Raw genomic sequence first — 22,290 nt, 5'->3', positions numbered from 1 at the left:
TCTAGTATTCCACTATAGATAGGTCTGATAGATCAACATATCCATGAAGGAAAGGCTGACCCTATCCACCTCCTTTGCGGAATACCAGATCAAGAGATGAATTAGCGGATCACAGGGCTAAGTCGAAGCATGCCAGAACCTTCTTTAGTAGTGAGCCGTACCGACTAGCTCCTAGCAAGGGCTTCAAGATCACAGTAATGCCTGCCAAAACTTTCCTTGGGTACAAATGTCATGTTCAAAGCAGGTTTCTCTAGACACCTTGGAAAAGATCACTGACGAGCTCAATTTCAAAGTGTGAATGAAATTATCAGTTTCATCCTCTTTATGAGCCTGAGATCATATGGGTCAACAATTCTCATTTCTTAGTTATAGATTCTATATTCTCAAGGAAGTGAGCCACTCAACCTCAGCCTAGCGGATTCTCCCTGTTACCTGGACCTGCCTCTCCCGCAGTCAAAACTCTCCTCTACAGCCCCTCTGGCTGGGCCAGAAGCCTCGTCTCCTTTAACTGATTCAAGTGATTCAGTAAAAATGAAAGTAATCTCACATAAAATTGGATTATCTAAAAACTCGTGAAAATGACAACGCTAAATCGAAAGTCCTTTATTTATATACAACACACACATATTCCTCCCTTACGAACATGAAAATCCAGTGGATGGTTTGGAAGGCTTTGACCTGATCTTTCGATTTATAATGAGAGAAAATCCATAGAAAGATGGAAGTCATCATCATCCCCTTTATCGATCACAGCCTCTTCCTCCACCCATGATTTCGTTTTCCCATTGACAAATCAGACGAAGACGAACTTGCATTTGTTGAATCAAAAAAAAAGAAAAGAAGTGTTCTCTTTCTCCAGCGAAAAGAACAGTCTCGCAGGAAGATCCAAATACTTACTATATGTGCGTTTATGTATAAACTCTTATATAGTCTAGTTTTCCCGCCCTATCTAGAGAAGGAATCAATTCCCCTTTTTGAATGTACAAAAATTGGTAGAGCTCAGCATGTCTGGAAGCACGGGAGAACGCTCTTCTGCTTATATTATTACCAGTATTCGATACTGGGTTATTCATAGCATTACTATACCTTCCTTATTCATTGCAGGTTGGTTATTCATCAGCCCGGCTTTCACTTGGAAAAATAGGAGATTTAGTTCCACGCTTTGATTGGTAGCAGAAGGGAGGGCGCGTTGCCAGCCTTCATTTTTCTTGGATATTCAACACTAAATGAAATGCAAATGCATATGAGAGAACTTCAAACTACTTTACTTATTTGCAACAGCAAGCTGAATAATAGAATAAATAAGCAAGGAAGGAAAGAAAGAATAGGGTTGTCGCTGATACGCTGTTTGGATTAGATGTCGCAATATCGGTTGTAGTATTTCAGCTCTTTCTATAAGCTAAGAGAGATGTCGCATAATCAGTTGTTCATGATCTTATAATTCATGGACCAAAGTCGCAAATCGCTTGTTCTCATTCAAGCATGAGTTCGTTCAAAGTCGGCAAGGGGAATCAGAGAAAGGGCTGTTTAGTCAACAATCATGACCATGGGAACATTTGTTCGCTTTCTAGGTACCCCCGGATCTACTAGTCATCGCCTTTGAGCTGGGAAAAGCATTTACCCTGAGTCGGCTATTCCTAATTCAGAAAGGAAAGGTATGTGGGTAGACATTGAGTTAGAGATTGAATGAAGGGGCACACTAGAGAAAAGCAAGGACAAGTAGCTAGTTGACTAACGCTTTCGAGCACGTACACTGGCGCTCTTTGATAGAGCATTATCTACAACCCTGAAGCGAACTATGAAAAAGAAATCTAGCAGTCTCTTCCAGCAATGAATTGTAGCAGGGCTTGGTCTCGAAAGGTATAGATACCACCAGAAGCTTGGAAAGAAGAAGGAATGTCGACCTACCGCTCCGTGGGCTTTGAACCTTGCTTTTCTGTCAAATTCTCAGACGCTATAGCTGTGTAAAAACAGTACTCGATTTCTCACTAGAAAAAACAACAGTCTTTATTGTTGTGTGCATATTAGTCACTGATTATAGCTTTGAATAGGACAAACTACTTTAGTAACTCTTGACTATTGCTTGAAACAAGCGTTGAAGCAATGGAAAGAAGCGAACGGTTAAGCTAATGCAGCAAGAAAAGGGATGCAGCAAGTGTCCAAAAATCGGATATGCCCGGTGAAAATTAGAAACAAGGCTGAGGAAGGATTTCGTACTGCCACAATGCTCTTGATAGAAGGAAGCATGAATACCGAAGGCCTACCTAGTTGAAATAGGAACAACTATGGAAGTCCTCGGCCAAACGAATATTTCACGGAAAGCCGACAAGGGATTTTCTTAATAACTGGGCGCTTTGATTCTTTGGAACAACTCGATGAATTTAGTAGATCTTTTTAGGAGGCCTTCCATGACCATAGATCGAACCTATCCCATTTTGACAGTACGATGGTTAGCTGTTCACAGATTAGCTGTACTAGAATGACAACACATATGAGAATCTATACACGATACAGAATAACGACACGACATGCAATCTTATGACTACAGTATGGCCTTCATCTTTGACAGCAATCATGACAGGCCGCGGTATTAGCGTTAGAGAAAGGAAAGGACTTGAGGTCCGTCCACCTACAACTAATAAAGCTCCGCCTTTGGGGACTACTACAACAGATAGGCATTTGAAGGACCGAACCACCTACTGAGGACTTTGACACCCAGCCCTTAAGAAGCAGAATCTACAACTTTGGGATACGTATTTACAGACTGCAAAAGATAGATACAATGCTGTTACCCACCATGCATGCAAATCTTAGTTCTATGGACTACTAGTACCAGGAACGTCATCTACTACTGCGAAACTCCCGGGGGACGCTTTTCTAACTGGTTTAGCCTCTAGAGTGGGGAGGAAGAACACCCTCTAGACCAGGATAACTTACTAATTCAATTGACAAAGCGTCCCATTTGCTAGATTTCTAGTCGTTAGCTCTTAGTGAAGACGAATTGCTATCATTTGCGGGCGGCCCTCATTATTGAATTTATCCGCCTTCGATGCAACCAAATTCACTATTGACTTACGAGTTTATGCATGCTTCATTCCTATATCGGCATGTATTATCCGTAGGCTGGTTGTGAGACATCTTCCTCTTAGTGCTACAAATGGCTTCTTCCTTAGTTCTTTATAGCTCTTTCACCTCTTTTAGACTCTTTGCAATGTTTAGTGCGGGGAACTCTACACTACTGTACTCAGATGCTATTCCTTCAAGAAAGTATCAGAAAGCAAAAAGGGACTCGTTCACCGTATCGCGTCCAATACAGCTATGCCACAAGTTGACCTAACCAACTGGTAAACAAAACCCAAGTTAACGGATCGACCTAGGAATAGGATGAATAGAACCATTGAATCGTCACCCAGTGGAGCAGAGAGCCTTCCTTTAAGAAAGAAATAACTCCCTACAACAACCGTGTTTCGAAACTCGATTCATTATCATACGAGAAATTGCATGAAAAGAACCTTCATTCCTACAGAGAGGTTGAAGCTAAGTTTCAAGACCTAGTACGGGTAAAGTGCAGTTCAAAACCGAAAGGATCAAAGAAAAGGGAATATCACGAAGGTAAGCACATTCTATTTTTCTTAATTGATAAAGCAAAGGGAGTTATCCACCCTTTTTTCCGAAACCCTATAACGGCTAGTTCCCAATGCTCGTCTTCCTACCTCCTCTAACAAAATCAAAGGTAATATCCTCCGTTTTCCAAGAAGATAAGTTCTATGGCAAAGGATGTCAACAGAACAGTTTCGGCAAAGGCAAAGCCCGGGAGAAATCCAATAGCGTATGGCGATAATGTCATCCCCACCGAATCCTCATCTTCAAAGCATTTTATTGCAAGGGCCTATCGCGAAAGAACTCAAGCCAATACTTTTTCATTTTCATGTAGTAGATCCTAGGAAACATACGTACGAGATATTTACAGCCCTTCTTCGGCAAGGGTATCCGGTAAAAGGAGGACGGTTCCTAATCTTTTGATCGGCAAAGGGTTCGATGCATTAGTTTTCGACTATGAACGAGTCAATCAGCTAGATCTACTTGCGGCAAACGGCACCTTCCTTTCCCAGCCAATGGTACGTAAGGCAATGGTTGTTATTGAAGTTCAGATCAGGGAATACCCTAGGTTTCGGCTTTTTCCACGGTTCCGTAACGGTAGGTTTCGGCTCCTCGCTACATCCCTTCCGCTCCTACTAAGGACGCTGCTGAACCGATAGAATTTGCCGAGCGAGCACAACCATAACTTATGGTATCTGACCAGTGTTAAGCATTAGCCATCCAGGGAATGAAACTATGCGACTACCTGCGCTGTCACACGGCTCCATTTATCGAAGAAAGGGATAACTGCCATTAAGGCAATGAAATTGACGAGGAAGAGTCAGGAGTTTGGTTGCGCCAAAGCAGAGGAACGGAGGGAAGCAGCCGCCACTGCACGGGTCCTGCGCATTATCAAAACCAGGCAATGTAGTCAATGAACAAAAGTTTCGTTTACCACTGGGGTTCTTCATATGCACAGTCAGCTCAGGTAACGTCCAGAGGTGTTAATACAAAGCAAGAATTGGATTCTAAGTATTGCCATTTCGTGTTCAGAAGTCTGAAGCACATCATTTGCGGGAAGCAACGAGGAAGAAAAGCGTACCGTATTGACGGTAGTGCAGAATGATCTCCGTCACGATATCGTACGTATCTCCAGAGCACAAACGTACGGTATACAACCGAGTTGCCCGACGTCGGACACAACAAACTTTCGAGCACCCTGTTCATTTAGCCTCTTAATCGATGGAAAGAAAATAGAGGTCTGTAGCAAACAAGAGCAAGCGACACTAAACTACAGTAGTGATAAATTGGCGGAACCTTCTGATAAAATGACAGATTGGAAACCAACACGTCCAGAAAGTCTGAAGGATAAGGCTTCTCTCGTCCAAAGAACGGTACTGAAGGCGAAAGATACTCCAAAATATGTCATTGGATCCAGCTGCAACAATGAAGAGCGCCGTCTTGAAGAAATCACTTGCTGCTTCCTCCACCATGTTCTCCAGTATCTGGTCTTTTCGAAGTAGCTTATTAGCTGATAAGCACTAGCTGAGGCATCTAGCTGATGAGGTAATCTCTGCATATAATACCAACCAAGTTGGTTGTTGTTACTACATGCTGCGAGCATTTGGGAAAATGACAGAAACATAAAATGGGTTTCTAGCTGCATAAGCACAATTATACAGAAAGCAGTCTCCTTTATTCGTATCTGGGGAAAGGGTTGGTTCTCCAAATTCTCTTTAAAGAATGTTAAAGCAGTACTGTAATTTTCTGGTGAAATGGAAAGTGGTTGCTACCATATTGTTTGTAGTGATTACATCATAATCCTCATCTTCAAAGCAAGGCTATCCACTAGGGCTTCCAATGCTAGGCTAACCTCGGCAAAGAACCCAAGGGATTTGCAAATTCTTGAATCGATAGACTTTCGTACAACGGCAAACAAACAGACGCGATAGAGGGTTTTACGCTACTTCACAGTCAGCAGCAAGAGTGGATGGTATAACTCTAGCCAGCAGGCGGGAGGGAACGAAGCTCTTTCCTGATCTTGAGCTAGAATCCCTGACGTTGGTTGATTTAGCTGTGGTGTAGCTTAGGATCTTAAAGCTATGCAGCTGGGTTGATCCCTATCGATGGAATGGAGCTTATCAACTCATGAATAGCATGGATCGCCTTCTACTATACCGGGCTAAGGTGCAACAATGGAAGCATACCATGGATAATCCAGAGATACATCCTACCTATGCCGAGAGCACAAAGATCAAGCTAAGTAAACATGTCTAGTTAAAGCCCACTGGAGTAAGGAAAATACAATAGGTTGCTTTTTTTCCCACCATACCTGGCAATGATTGGTATCCCTTGATATGTTAACACAAACTAACCAGTTGTCCCTTCCCCTAGAGGGGTTTCCTATATGGATTCGTTCCCCTGAGCATCTTCCATGAATTGACGTATATGAGCGTAGTTATCAGGTACGCCGGGAGCTGGATTCTATCCCCGGGGATAGTGATTGATGGCATAGAGTTTTGATAGAAAACTCGTATCAAAATCATACCAAAAGAAAGTCTCGATTCAAGGAACGGAATACAGGTCCATGATAGAACACAGACCGGTAAGAGAAAGGAAAGTAAGCATAGTCTTCATTGAACCGGAAGAACAATTAGATTTTCCGTCAACAAAGTAACGCTGTGCAAACTCATCTGATCCCTGTTTGGGACTTCTTCTTCATGTCACGAGCCGGAATCGAACCGGCGCTTTCCAGATGCATGGTCAGGATAGATACCTATCAGATCGCGACTTTGATTTCGCAGTTCAAGAGGAGACCTCCCTACATCTGCGGGCTGGCGGTCCTGCCGGCCAGCCGACACAAAATCCAATTCGAGTTTTCAATACGGAGCCTGAAATAGTTTTTCAATTCAATACGGAGCCTTAAATAGTTTCTAAATACAATACGGAGCCTGAAATAGTTTTTCAATTCAATACGGAGCTTATACCAGTCTAGTTCAATTAAAGATCAAATGGCGCAAAATAGTTTGCTTAGATGGGAAAATTCCAAAAGCGCATATAAAAAGACATCAAAAAATGCACATACATCGGTACCCACGGAAAAGGCAAAAGCGGCTGGCCGCTAAAATAAGTGAAATGAAATAAAAAATACATCTGCATTTGATAATACATCTGCATTTGAGAAAAGTAATCTATATTTGCATTAGCAGCAACGAAATAAGGAATCTGAGAATAAGGGTTTGGATTAGGGGGAGGAGGGGAATTTATTTCTTCTTCCAACTCCATTAAATTAGAACTCACACTTTCTACGCTCATAGCCGGCCCATTGACATAATTTGGGTATGACGACGCTGGGTCAAATTAGTATGTGTATTATTCGGTCCATGCTTGCCCTTCTAGGCCCTTTAGATCTATATCTATCTTACTATCGAAAAGGGTTTTAGGAGGAGCAGAGCAAGTCGCGTTTACAGCCAGCAGTTCTTATGGGCGTAACTCCCTCTAGTATTCCAATAATCTCCTTTCCTCCAATATGTCACTAGTATTCAAGTATGCGGCTCGTATTAGTATGCCAGGCGTTCGAGAGACCAGAATTCTTTTCATAGCCTTCCCTTCAATATGCCATCTTGTCTTGCGGCGCTCTATCCTTCCAAGCGAGCCTGTGCTCGGGGAGCACTCCTTCTATCATTCATAAAATATGCTTATCTCTCCTTGGTCGTAAAGCTTCGCTTTGCTTTCAATTACCGAAAATGCCATTGGAGTTTCCAGGCGGGAGGCGCAGTCTCGTACAAGCAACTTCTCTTCCTCTTTCGAAAAGTAGCAAAGCGGTGTCAGGTTGGAAGCCTGCGGGCCAGTCTGTTCTAGCGCCTCATTCTTTACATCCTTGCATTACTCTCTTCCTTTCCTCCTTGCCCTAACTTGAACTGGCTGAAACTAAAATGGCCGGACTTTCTAATGATGGCACTGGCTTGGCTGGATCGACATGAACTTCTATTAGGACAGCAACTGTTTTGCCCCCTGTTGAACTTTGACTGAGACATAGCCTTACTGCTGCGGGGCAGCCGACTTCTAATTCTAGTTACTGTCCTTCTTGTTCATGTAGTGCCTGCCTCTCTCCAAAACTCCTTCCCGCACTTGATTGAGCAAAAGATGCAGCTTCACTAATTGAGTTAGGCACCTGCACTTCCACTGCAGCTCTAAGTTCATTCTTCAGACCCAAAAGAAATTGTGTCACCAGCAGCAGTCCTCCTACATTCAGATCATACAATTTAACCTAGCGGAGCGGATTCAACTACTTAAGATATTCTTCCTCAGAGCCAGTCTGCTCTCTATCATCATCTATCGTCTAAATAAGTAAATAATGACACCGATATAGATCTTGTTGAGGACCCCCATCCAAGCCATAGGAAAGAAAGCCACTGGAGTGCGACGCTCAAAGCAAAAGTAAGTAATAGGGAAACAAGGTTCTATTAGGCTTGCAGGGCTGCTGCTCTTTGAAAGACGAGGTCTAGTGGAAGAGGCGGGTCGGGCAAGTTGAGTACTCAGATTCGGCGCTTGCTTGACATCTCTCTTTGAATCTGAAACCTGACATGACCATTGATTCCGCCTCCATTGCCGGAAAGGATAACGATGGATCTTTAGCTAGCTCATAGGCAGAGGAAAGGTATACGTTAACAGATAAGGAAAAGTGGATCCGCTACCAAATACGTTGTGGAGCCGTGTTCTCCAGTGAGGAATGAGAACCTTTCCGGGGGCAAGGGTGGGCTTTAGCTGAGAATCAAAAGTACGATTCCCCAGAAACACATTCCCTTTCAAGCTGAGCTGAGACGTATCCGGCACCTTTACTTGGTCCAGTGCTGCCTCCGGCACTTCTTTCTCTTTCTTGTGCGAACAAACTAGAACCTGCCAGCCCAGCCCTATCTTCCGAATCAGAATGGACAAGTGATTTTGATCTATTGCCAGAGCCCTATTCTTATGATGGAAAGATCCGTGCTCACATAGCTGTCAGAAAGTTTTACTTGCATCTATTTCAACTAGACGTGAGGTCTCTCCACGGCAACAACGAGGAGGATGAGATCCACATTTAGAGGGCGAGGGGTTCGAAACTCGGGGAGGTCACATATGGTTGTGGAAGAAGAGCTTGTACGGGCTCCGAGGTCAAAGAAATTCGACAAGTTCTTGGTCGATCGATACCTTTCCATCCTGGGGCAGATCTCCAGATCCGATACGAGTGTAGATACTTTACTCCCTTCTTCCTCAGTGAGTAACGTATAATGTCTAGAACAAAGGAAGTGAGTCTAGCTCCACTCCGAGGGACAAGACGGAAATCTTCTACCGATGCCAACTGCAAGGCGTGCTTTCCTATGAACCGATTCTTAGACTACAGATCTCATCCCAACGATCTACTTGTACGAAAGAAAGAGAGATGATCTACTTGCAGCTACTGTTTGTTACCGCTGAACATCTGCTACCAATACCAAGAAATACCAATACAGACTTCTTGTTCCAATCGAAACGAGCAAACCTGGGGAAGATAGCAAGATTAGCAGAACAAGAACCCCCCATGGGGAAGGGCTCTGAGATGCACCATAGAGCCCGTTCCAGCTACTTTTAAGGTTTATCGCCCATCGACCCAGAAATCCATAGAAAGACGATTGAGATTAGTGAATGGCATCGATCTGAAGTTCATAGAATCTCTAGCGTCTCTTTGTTCGTAACAAATGAGTAACTTAACTACTAATGTGACGAATAGTGCCAGGCGTAGTGTATCACTGGAATTCGATCAGTCTGTTGGAAAGGGATCACTCTCTGATTCTGCTTCAAGTCCTGTGCGTGCCTGTTTCGAAGAATGCTATTCGCTCTAGTGTCCTGTGCCTGTTTCGAAGAATGCTATTCGCTCTAGTGGAAAAAGTAGCGATTTATGGCCATGATCCCGACCCGAACCCTCAAATGATGACGAACGGCTGACTTCACGTAGAACCCATTATGCCAATCTGGATTCCACATCTGCTACAAGAAAATCGTCTTGAAAGATTGCAAATCAAGCATTCGTCCTTAGCTCAAGGATTGGATTACCGCAGTTCCTGAAAGATATCGTGCCAACAGAAAGATCTCGTTCCCGTAGATTCCGTTCGTTCCAGCAATCGTGCCGGAACTCACTGATCCATTCAAAGGATTTCTTTACCCGATGGCCAAAGGACCGATATCTTCTTCTCACGCCTAGCAAAGATCGAGTTCTGTTCTCACTTCACTTAATGAGCCTATTTCTCTGTTTTTATACCCGTTTAGATAGATGGGCTCTAAGGGAGAAGTGGCACACTTTCTCGAGCTATCTAAGCATCCAGGGAAGTGATTCCACAAGCTAGAGAGATTCTCCTCTTTTCTTTTTCAGAGTTGAGCTCAGGCTAAGGCCAAGCATGGATCAATGTTTGTCAAATCATTCTCTGTTGAGTTGAGTCCTCGCCGAAGGTGCCGTGCCGTATAGTACTTCTCCGGTTATAGGTGATAGGTGCATGGCTTCCGCTCATAAAGAATGAGTGAGACCGGCGCTCAATCAGTCAGCCACCAGTAGAGGATAAAGGAAAAAGGGGTTCATCAATGAGAGGCGCATGAGATTCTGTATTGGCCAACTCTTTCTAACTATCACTAGGCCGGATACTCCGATTCTCTGTGGACGATTTCCTTCTCTCTCGTTCAATGCCCTTTGGTCTCGAGGATCACCATTTGGTGGGGTTGGGGTCACACCCGAAGTCGTATTGGAGAATTGAGCGGAACTACTTCCATGTGCACTCTTTTCTCGGGTCAGGAAGCCCTGTTTTTGAAGCAGGAAGACCTCTTCGTCATCATTATTGGGGTATGGGCCCTAAACCATTGGAAAAGACAGTTTTTTTAGGGAATTGACACGATATCGCCTCCTTCTGTACTAACAAGGGAATGGATGAGTTCACTTAAGAAGCAGGCCTGGCCGGTACTAAAACAGAGAAGTCAGCTCAGGTTTCATCTCATCTAAGCAGCAGCCAAGCGATGATTCTGGAATCGTGCCATGCTTGACAGTTGGACTTCTCGCCATACATAGAAATGAACTGCTGATGAGCTAGCTATCCCCGATATGATCTGGTACTAGACTTCACACATGTTGCCATCGTATAATCGGAGAATCAACGCTGCTGTCTACCTTCGGAAAGCAAAATAGATGATGTTCGATACTAGGATGACTACTCCTGAGGCCTGTTTTAACTAAAGAATTTACAGGTGGCCCAGTCGGTAAACTATTCCCGAGAGAGGAGAAGCAGAAACATCAATCTGTATTTTCGTATCATATTGCAGCAGCTCCAATGCCTTAGAGCGGGATCTTATCTTCCTAGAAAGAAATGAGTGTTGCACACGGATAGCCAGCTACTCCTTATGAATGGGCTGCATGCATATTTCAATTCATGAACTGAAGCTCGTAGAAATCCTTCTTATCCGCCTAGTTACCTATCCGGACTTGTTTCGTAGAAATCCTACCTTGCTTTTAGGCGGAGAAAGACTATTTTTTAGTTTCTTCGGTGCAAAAGTGCCGTAGGCAAGTCCGTTTCATATAGCTGCAAAAGTTAGCAAGTCCTTTTTCCCTAAGGAAACTCCATTTCCAATGAAAAAAGTGCGGATCACTATGGGTCAAAAGTAGTGTTTTTTCTAGTTTACCTCAAAAATGCATGTTTTGAGAGCAATATTTTTCGATCAAGTCCTAATCACTTAGCTGTAAAAGTAGGCTTTTTTCATCTCCCGAAACCCAGGCCCTCTCCCCAAAACTCCACACCAAGCCTTTAGATACGCAAATATGAGCTTGCCTTGGCTTTATTGCCCTTATCGGATGGAAGTTACGGATGAGAAATGACGTATCTTACGTATCGAATCTCAAGTAACGGATGAGAATTGACGTATTCAAAGTGGAAAGAACGAATATCGATTCTCGTGGATGAACGGAGGAAATGGGAACTTGGTCTTTGCACTCTTCTTTCGGGGGGGTTATCCCATGACATGAAAAAGACCAATCAAAAACTTCTACAAGTTAATCCCTACTATCAATGTCATGCAGGAAACTTACACACCAAATGATGCCACAGAAGAGATTGCAGTACAAGAAGAAGAAGAAATCCCACAGGATCAGGACTCCCCTCCAAATGAGTATCTCATGCATATTTCGGCTCATGCAGTTTCAGGGCAGGTCACTGCTGGCACATTTTCAGTCAAGGTCATTGTTGGTGGACAAACAGGCATTGCCCTTATTGATACCGGCAGTTCAAGTACATTCATTGATTTGTATTTAGCAGTTACAACCACTTGCCATATCCAAAAGAAAAAATCGGCTAAAATAGCTGTGGCTGGGGGAGGCCAACTTACATCTGGGGCAATCATAGCAGACACTGCATTCTGCTTCTTGGTTTTCCAAAGGCGCTCTTCCCAGATAAAAACGGTTTTTATTCTATCCAGTCCCTCGCTACACTATTTAGACGGATTGAAGCTTAAGCCAGATCGAACCTGTTTGAGTATATGCATTGATCCTAGAATAGATTCACAAGCTGAAGGGAGCCTCCTAAGAAGAATATGACTAAATACTCGGGTCAATCCCCCATTGGGGAGGGTATCACGTTTGGTGGAGTTCGCTATCAGCCAAACTTGAGCTCTTTTGACAGTCCTAAGAAAATCACTCACCCCGGCGGATCCGGAATTCCATTATCAGGGCAATCTTCTTATGCTCACCGCAGACGCACCTCTCCTAACTATGGAGTTAGCAAAGGGGTATCTCAATCCATCCTCTCTTTTTACGAGGATCATAGGAATTGGCATAACCTTGGGCTCTTCCCGCGCCCTTTCAGGGTTCTTGGTTATCACTTGGCTATTCGCTCCATTCCTCTTCAATCCATCAGGATTTGAGTGGCAGAAAATAGTAGATGACTGGGATGACTTCTTTTCTTTCTTCTGAAGTCAGTGTGCTTCTTTACCAGGCATAACATGATAATTCCTCTATGGCGTGTGCTCCTTTCCTATGTAATGACTTTCCTCCTTTTTCATGCCTCGTGCGCGTGCATAAGCTACGAGTTCCCTGGCCCACCCTAGTTCATCGAATAGTGAGACTGTTCAGCCGTTAATGCACCTAGGACGTGCTTACTAGGAAGATGAGAGACATGCTCGCTAGCCCCAAGTTGGGGTGCACCTAAGTTCTATCATACATAAGGAAATATCTATTGGACCAAGGGATGCCTGCTCAATTCCATTTTATGGTCCGATCTAGCAAAATTATTAACATAGTTCAAATCGGGACGAGGAAAAGAAGGCATAGGAGTGGCAGATGCACGATCACTTGTAAAGTCCTATGAGCCAGGTTTATTGACTGGATTGTGTACCATAGAAAGTAAGTCTACCAAGAAGCTACCATTGAAATGGAATCTGGAATAGTAGGAAGAGTCCTCGAGTCAAACATCTTGGTCTACCCTACCCAGTAGGATTCAGCAACCACCGAAAAGCAAGGAGAAATCTTTGTACGTAATCCTTCGCTCGATCATTTGCATCAGCATGTCTTTCTTTTGCCAAAACAAAATAAAATGAGCATTAAGCAGCAAAACTTATTTGATCTGGTCACACCACCTAAGATTTTAGGTTCTGCGTATGCATGTGATTGCTCATCATCACAAAAGTTCTGAACTAAGTAGGCTTCATAATCCCACATTGCAGGCTTGCCTCCAGCATCGTCCACAGCTGCTTTTGCTTCTTCCTCACGGGATCCTAGGAAAGATTATTGAGTTTTGTACTCATAACTATCCAGATTCAAAAGATCCAAGCTAAAGGAATTAGAAATGAGTGCTAAAGAGAACGAAAGGTATTGGATCATTGCCTGCGGCTGCCACGTCTGCTTCATTTTACTCGCCTGGATCGCTAGAATCCTCTAATCTATTAAGTTTGAAAGGGACAAGAGTCATAAGATCCTGGTCGACTGACCTCAATTATTAACTGCATCGGTACCCGCGCGCATACCCCCCTTTTTTTAGCTCGTTGATCATCAGACCTTGCAAAAAGTGAAAACGTTGAGTCATACCGGGCTTCATCTACATCCTATTCATTGCTTTACCCAGATGCATACTCCTCAGAGATTTCTAATGAGTTGGTGGTTTGAAACCTTTGTCCAAAGAGGAACGAGAGAAGATAAAGGATACCTAGGTGGCAATGGGTCTTTATTAAACAGGATTCGGATCCTTCTGATTGGGAAGTAAACTACAGCCAATCAGTAGACAATTCTGGTGGACATGAATACCGACCTGTTAGGTGAGAGAGTCAAAGCCGCTGCTTTCCTCTTCATTACAATTTTACGGATTTGACTCAGTTTGAGAGAGAAACCGCCTTGGGCTAGGAAGAAGAAGACCGCGGTGAACCATAAAAGCTAAAGCAGGTAGGCCTATTCCTTCTGAAAGATCCGAGGTCTTCCTCATCAGAGGCTCTAGCGCCTTACTTTCCTTCCGTTTTTCCAATCCCGATTTGAGCTATGAGCTGTGGCACAAGCCAGTTGAAGAAACCATTCCTTTTCTTTCTTTTCAATGATCCTACTCGAGATAGGGAGAATAAAAGCCCTCATTGTCCAACCTGTCTATCTAGTGAACTTTCTCCTTGCTCTAATGAACTGAACCCCGACTTATTTTGATTGTTACAGATCTAGCTATTTCTCTTACAAAGCCCCCGCTAAAAAGCTAGGAATCTAATGAGTTACGAAACACGAAAGTCAGAAGGACAGTAGGTTTAGTGAACCCTCGGCGCTAACATAGTTCAAAGACTCGCTTCCCTTTCTATAGAGCCAATCTCTCCAAATTCCTGACCCAAAGCGAAAGCTGTAGATGCTGATTAATCACCTGTGGATCATAGGTCCAAAGCAGGACCGAGCAAAGCACTATTCTAATAAATACGTAGTTGTGCCGACAGAAGTAGAAGGCGCGCCAAGGGCAAAAAGACGAAGCGATTTCCTCTTGTTCGAGTGTTAAGCAAGCCTGTTGCCTCTTGTTGTTCTAGGGTCAGCAAGTAGGAAACAAGGCTTGCTTAACACTTGTCTTCTGTTCCTGTCCCCTTCCAAGTTAGGGGATGGTTCATGCCTTTTGAAATGAGATTCTGAGGAAGAAACACGCGCTGTATCACGAGTTAGTAGGTCAATGAAGGGAACGATAGCTCAACTTGTTTTTTATGAAGTCAGATTTCCCTTGTTTTGCACTTCGCAAGGGGATGACTTGCGCTTGCTGTAGCCTAACTTTTTATAGTTCGAAAGGAAGAAATACTCCATCTGTTTGTTCTTGACTTAAGCAGTTCCTGTAGTTAGGTTTCCTTAATCAAAGAGGAAGGAAGTATGATTCAAGTCACTAGTTTACTGGGTTTTTTTGCCTTGGTAGTCCGAGAGATACTGATTATGTCGGTACGGACAAGTTCGATTCGAGCAAACTATGGAGAAGTACAACATGCGTAAATTAGCCATTGGAAATGGAGGTACAAGCGAGCGACTAAGTCAATTTCCTTTGTTTTTGGCGATAATTAAACTAGAGAAGCTGCTGTGAGCGACGGGAAGCCATTTATTTTCATAAATGTGTAGAAGGAGAAACGTTTCTTTCCCTTCCTATTGCGTTTAGCAATGGGGATATAATATAGTGAAACATCCCGAGTTATATTATACATGGAGCAATGGCCCCCCTTTCGGGCGCATGCTTGCCCTTCTCAGTCTCTTTCGCACTGTTTGTTCACTCTGATCTGAGCCCTCATCCCTCGATGTCAGTAGCAGTTTCTTCTTCGACGAGCTCGACTCAGATATATCTTCCGCCCGGGTGGCACAAGCAAAGAGAGATTGCGCTCTCTTTTCCGAGAGATTCTTTCCAAACTTGTCAAGTAGATGACTGGCTAGGTAGCGAGTACTACTTTATTCGCGGTACTAACCTCCCCTCAAGTCCCAGGAAGAGAGAAAGGATACCATATTACAAGTAGGTGGTTGCTTAGAGCTTATGGCAAAGAATGCCACCCGCCTTACACACACTCGGATGAAATCATCCTACGTAAGAAGACAAAAGGGATAAGAAGAAAGCTTCGGGTCTAATGGAGCAGCTTGACTGCTAGCTTCGACCTCCCCATTTGTACTTACGTTACTATGGATCAAGCATTATTACAGGAATCTCGGGCGAACCAGAAGGGACATCGTTCGAGCTTTAGTTAAGCGACTCATAAGAGGATCAATGGGCCTTCCCTTCTCCCTCCGTATGGATACAAAGATGGACATATTAGCAGCTTAATGTATCTCACGACTATCTTGGCTCATACTACCACCTCCAATAATCCCTTTGGTTGAGGCATCGAATGGCGAACCCCGACCAAAGAAAGGGAGTGCATTCCTTTTCATTCGATTTAAAGTAGATACACTACGTCTTTAACTGATTGTATTAGAAGCTGCCCTATCAAGAACCACCCCGTAGAAGCATCTCAACCACCTAACTCGAATAATCATATAAAAAGAGAAAACATAGTCCATCTATAAGAAGAGGCGTCTACTCCTCCATTCTCTCGCTAAGGCATTGGTTGAAAAGTGCATTTCAGATCGATAAGCTCAGAGTTGGGCTGTTTCTTGTATCTGATGGAGCATGAGGTTGGTTCAGCCCTCAAGTGGTGTAATAGCGGCTTTCGTACCAACAATCTTTTCCTTTCGCCAGAGGGCAATAATTCATTTCTAGTTTTTTATACGAGCTACGCATGACCTTGATTTATCTATCCAGATGGGAGGAGATTAAGGGAAACATTGCTTTTCATATTCTACTATAGGTCATCGCTGGGAGTAAGGAATCTAGTTAGTTAGATGCTTAACCCAATCCACCAACTCGTGCGTGCATTTTATTCTTTGTTTGGTTTTCGGGACCCCACGTACTAGTGATGGTGGAAAAAAGTGAAGTGAGGCTACTGCAGTCACAGCCCTCTCAGCACCTCTATCAATCGATGATTCAGCATCGCAAGAGTCATGTTTTAGCTGCCCTTCATAATGTCCCGCTGCCTGATACAAGGCCAAAAGCAGATCACCTCTTACTTAGTGCCAATTCTTTCAAAACTGGCATTTCAACTCTCTATTTTTTATGGCTTGGGCGTGATAATCTCTATTGTTTAAAAAGAAGAAGAAACACTAGCTGCCTGCATGAGGAGGTGTCTCTAGGGGTCTTTACGCAACCCGGTCAGAGCTAGGAAGAAGATTTGAAGGATACCACCAAAGGTTCATGCGAATGCGGAGTAGAAATTGATACTGTTTTTGCTTCTACTTTCTTTGTGAAAAGGTCCATCCTATCCTAATTATTTATTGATGCTAAACTGCTTTTCCCTAATGTAGTGTGCTCAGTGGAGTAAGAAACCTATGCCTTTTTCTCATTTGCATGACCGTTCCTAGAATGTGGATCCCGTTTTCCCAAAGATACTTTATTTCCATCTGCATTCCTATTTGCTGTGGGCTTTGGCGCCCAACATTTCTCTGTTTCATTTCTTTCAAAACTAGCCTAGCTTTTCACTCGTGCGTAGGGGGAAGAGGAATCTTACTTCATATCGCTTGCAAAGCACTTATTAAATGGGGGTGCGTTAATTCACTCGAAACTAGCCTTTGCACAAGAGAATTGCTCCTTTGTATGACCGAACCCTCGGCTTTGTCTCATTCAAGCTAGAAAAGTAAGAAATAGCTCAGCTTAGTCTTTCTCACGAGGTGGATTCGAACCACCAACAATGTCTCCTTTTAGTAGATCGTGATCTGTCGTCCTCCTCATTATAGTCCTCCTAGAATCATAATTTCGATTCCTATTTTCATTAGCTTGTAAATTCATTGTGTAAAATGACCATCTAACTAGAACTAGATATGAGTGTTATTTCTGCGGGTTGCTAGTAGTTTGTTTCATTATCCCTCCCTGTCGTCCTCTTGATTTTCATTTTGTTGGAGTTCGGGTGGGAGTTTCTCTAGCTCATCCTTAAAATGAAGGTTGATAAGATCAAATATCACTCTTCTTTGCCCTTCACTATCATCCGTCTACTTGACAAAATCAATTAACCCAGCGTCTGTTGAATGAAAGTTCTCCGAGATTTCTCGTATGCATGTGTTTTTTACAGCCTCCGCATCTCCCACGTAGGCACATAATTTATCATAGAGTGGTTTAGTGAATTGATTGTTTTTGAAACTCTCAAATTGCTCGTCAATTCTAAAGTCCTTGATTGATTCGGCATATTGCCGAATATCTTCCTGATCCTGAGCCGGTCGGTTCAAGTCAATAGTTAAAGGAGTTTCATTGCTCCCACCCCCTTGGTTAACGCTATCACTAGATGATGATAGCATTAGATTCACGTGTGGGGCTTTGTACGTTTTATCCCCCGAACGGGCAAGACTTTCCAGTTCCGTCCCTCCCATGGTCGCATAGCGGTCATGTCCATTCCAGGTTTCTTCCAAAATGGCCCTAAGAATGTGATAAACATACTGTGAAAGCGAGAGAAGCCATTTGAAAAGTTGTTCTGGTGCTATCCAAGAGCAAGAGAAAGAAACGGAAACCAAAAATACTAAAGCGGTTGCTACTAGAACTATTAGAATAACCCCCCAAAAAACCCCAGTTAGTAGGTTCCCACCGAAGAGCCATCGAACCAGATTTGTCATTTTGATTTTCGTTTTGATTTTTAAGAAAGAGATTATTCACCTAGAGCTTCAGCTATGTCGAAGCGTGACTTATTTGCCGCTCCTTGGCTGTCAAACCTTCCAATTCCAATTCCAAATCCCACCCCGTCATCAGTCCTGTGTTGCCTATGCTTGCGCCCCAAAACGGTTGCTGACTTTGTACAACTCCGTAGGGCGCGCTACGGCAACTTTTCTAACTACGCTTGCTGCTTGCTGGTTTTTCCATCATCCAATCCACAACAAATCGAATGAAACCGCTTCGGATTTCTTTTGATGAAAACCCTTGTTCCGCTCTCGCTCGCCGCTACTAACGGGGTCTCGGTTGATTTTCCTTCCTTTAGCTACTCAGATGTTTCAGTTCGCTAAGTTTGAAAAGTCCAAAGAGCGCAGACTAGCCACGGAGCTTGGATACGGTTTCCCGATCGGAGATCCATGGATCACAGAAAAATCTCTCCCCATGGCCTTTCGCCTCTGAAAGCGTCCTTCCTTCTCAATGCGCGGGCATCCATCCAATGCATGATTTTCGACAGCATCGAACATGAGCGGACACCCACACAATCTCGATTTGACACAGCAACACTTTCCACCTCTCTTCCTTCCCTTCGATCAGATAGGAAATCCTCACTTTTCCAAGACAGAAGAGAAGCAAGCAACGGATTGAGCAACTAGCGCGAAAGCCGTTGCGCGTTAGCGCATCCGTTTTCTTGCTTGATTTTTATATGATTTTTTGAGCAACTAGCGCGAAAGCCGTTGCGCGTTAGCGCATCCGTTTTCTTGCTTGATTTTTATACGATTTTCTGAAGTGATCTGTCCAACTAAGTAGAAAAGGACACTAGAGTGTGGCTACACGTGGTATAGGGCTGCTCGTCCCGCCTGGTGTTGAGGGAGCTAAAGTGGAACTCTCACATACATGTTCCTTAAGTTTTTAGCTCGCTAAATGATACAGTCCTCGCTGATGGATCGGCAAGTACTCCACGGTCAGCGGCTATCAGCTAACGTTATGGGCCGTTAGTGGTGGTTCATTGCCTATAGTGTTGTAATCCGGAATCCAAGTTTTGTGATAACCGTGTTGTTTACTTTCAGTGTTGTTTATTGTTCACAGCTGGATTGAGCTCAGTTGAGAGTGTCATGCTCTGTAAATATCTATTGCAGGAGTTGTCATTCTCTGTTACTAGAGTTGTCAATCTCAGATGCAGGAGTTGTCAGTTGCAGCCATTCTCGCTGTGTCAAGCTTGTGACTTGCGTTGTATCAGGTTGGTAACAGCTTGTATCTCGACAGGACTGAATGTAGCCAGGAGTTCTCTTAGGTTAGTCTAATGTGCCAAAACGTTAGTCAAACCACCTAGGTTGTGTTTGTTCTGGAGAGTTCAGCTAGTCCGAGTGATCTGGGTTATCCTACGTTTTATCCCTGTTTCGATCTTTTTTTCGACTATAGGGGTTTTGTAGCAGCCCAGCAGCATCCGTGTGACAGAGAGTCATATTAAGGATATAATAATGCTTTCCCCCCCTTGCAGAAAAAGTAGGAAAATGGACTGAAATTGTTGGATAAGTGGATTTGCAGTATCTCAACAATCAGAACAGCGAATATTCCATCATCCAAACTAAGCTTCCTCAGATCCTAACCCATTGGTCATTATCGAGCCTCGTGACTCCGGCTGTGTTGATATCTTCGTATTACCTGTTATCATTCTATCTATCTGGTTATTGCTTTATGTGTTGGTTGGTATTTCACTATTTAAGTAGTATAGTTACTGATTCTATTGACTGAAGGATTGCTATTGCTGACATCTTCTGTGATGGAAGCCGAGGGAAAGGCCACCAAGAGATTCGGGTGGGTCGGCCTTCTATATTACCTAGTCGCCCGTTACGATATTCCTTTACGAGAATAGCCTACTTTCGCTTCTAAAGTGCCTTTTTTTTCAACAACTCAATAGAACTTTTTTATTTTTTCATATTATGTTATTTGCACTTTGGATTTTCCTCTCTCGCTCCTGGACTCTTGTTTAGCTTGTTAGAGGGAATGATCCGCCCGGGGATCCGGGTTTTTTCCTTCCTACAATGAAGGTGCCTTAAACCAAATGAATATCTCAAGCACTCGAGTAAGCTGTGGACGCACATTGAGGACGAAGGGAACGCGCTTCTGTCCTTCTGTCATTGGACTGATCATTTCTTTTGGCTTTCTAGGCCATAGATTAGTGAACTTTCTCTTCTAATGAAATAGATCTTTCAAGTTTTCGTATGAGTCTACTAGTCATAGGTTTCTATTTTGTTAGTTCTACCGGAGATAGGTATGGAAGCCACTATGAGTATATATCCAGGTATGCTTCTAACTTCACCTCACGCCATAAACGGAATCCCTATCATGAGCGCAACTGTATTTACAAGTTCAGTAGCCTGAGTGAGCTTTCTCCTCAATATGGATGTGGTGATTGTTCATAAACTCCTTGAAAATCAAACAGACTTATTATCCGTGCTCCAAGCTCCATGTGTTCTAGGGCTAAGACTACGTTGGTGTAGGCTCCCCTTATCCTTCCTCTGGCATTCGCCGATCGATTTCTAAATGAGTGGAATTTCGATTCTCTAACTGCTCAAATAGCAATGGTTTCCTTTTCCGCATTGACCCTAGGATTGGCGGCTTGGCTTAAAGAATATGGGATTCTCTTTCCGGTGGAAAATGGCATCTGAAAATGAGACTGAGACCTACTTTTCGAATTGTCAGAGGCTATGAGATCCACTTTCTTTTGGAAAGGAGAAGGGAGAAGCAGCATTTCAACTGTGTGAGGATGGACTCTAGACCCACTCGTTCTGATTCTGTGATTGCAATTTCTCAAAATGGATCATAAAGTTGATCCTGTTTACTAACTCACTCTCGAAGTAGAAGTACCGGACCAGGTAACCAGAAGATAAGGCCACTCGGCAAGACTGGACTAGTTTAACACGGCTATCTAGTGGAACACTATATATATAGGACTTGTAGAGCTTGAAAAAGCTTGTTTTGGTCTTTTTTTCTCTTTTCTGGGCACTGAACTTCATAGACAGACTTACCAACTGATGAGCCAAAGTAGCAAATTTCTTCTTCCTGGGAGGGGCGGACTCTACGTTGGTAGATCGAACTTTCATTTCTTCCTTCCATTTCATCTGTTCAAGTAGTCTCCTTTTCAAGTAGATACGCTTTGATACCAGACTGGTGTGCATTCTATGCTCACCCAGCGAGTGAAGGAGCGAGCCAATTCCTCTGTTCCGGTAGAGCCAATTCCTTTGAAGAATTGTTTACTTTCTTGTCTTTCCTCCAGTGAACAGAGTGGAAGACCAGGTATCTTCGTAGTTGGCTCTGGAATGATTGCTTGCAGGATTTCATATTTTCCAGTGATCAGCTTAATTGGAAGAGATAGATAGGAGAAGCGAATGCCAGATGCGCTGTGTGCCAATCAATCCAATTTCGTGAGATCGAGTCAAGATAAGAAGGCAAAATTCTTTGGAGTAAAGTCGCCTGGAAGAAAGAATAGGAATTGATCTAGCTATAGTATAGATAGAGTGTCAGATGAAATGCTTGACAAGGCAAGGAAACAGAACTTCCACATCCTCTATTCACACTACCTGGATTGGAATTGGTTCTATCGAGATATACTGACTTGAAACAGGAATTTCTTGGTAACTGCTGCTTCTTTGAAGCAAGTGCTTTCGGGTTGGCTCTTCTGATATGTGTATTTGCTACCCATACAGAACAATTTCATTGATGAAAGATGGATGGCTATTCTCCACATTTGCCAGCATAGTGCACTTTTTCTTCTATTTCGTGATTCCTTTCTTTCTGTCGCCATTTGAAAATGGATTTCTCCTCCTGGTTTTAGTCACACACGTCTTTTCCACCTAGGAAGGATGCCCCTACGATCATTCCATGCTCTGCCTTCGCCCGAGCGGTCCCCAGGGAAGGAAGCCAATAATGGGAGTGTCAGGGCGGAACTTCATTAATGAAAGGATTTGCACTGCCCCACTGTGCCGCAGGGACGAACTTCAATAGCCCATCATAG

General features: G+C 43.5%; 1 long non-coding RNA gene across 1 annotated transcript; it reads right to left on the bottom strand.

Annotated features, from left to right (window-relative positions):
• Positions 1 to 1,024: 1,024 nt before the first annotated feature.
• LOC123156863 (uncharacterized) lies at positions 1,025 to 20,707 on the bottom strand. Its single transcript, XR_006478472.1, has 3 exons — positions 18,830 to 20,707; positions 8,140 to 8,143; positions 1,025 to 1,035 (listed from the first exon to the last, which is right to left on the bottom strand). It is a non-coding gene; the product is annotated as an uncharacterized lncRNA (long non-coding RNA).
• Positions 20,708 to 22,290: the final 1,583 nt, after the last annotated feature.

This window comes from Triticum aestivum, chromosome 7B (assembly GCF_018294505.1).
Source record: "Triticum aestivum cultivar Chinese Spring chromosome 7B, IWGSC CS RefSeq v2.1, whole genome shotgun sequence".
In the NCBI taxonomy this organism is placed as follows: domain Eukaryota; kingdom Viridiplantae; phylum Streptophyta; class Magnoliopsida; order Poales; family Poaceae; genus Triticum; species Triticum aestivum.
The sequence above is the reverse complement of the archived record's forward strand: the minus strand, read 5'-3'. Positions and strand labels throughout refer to the sequence as shown.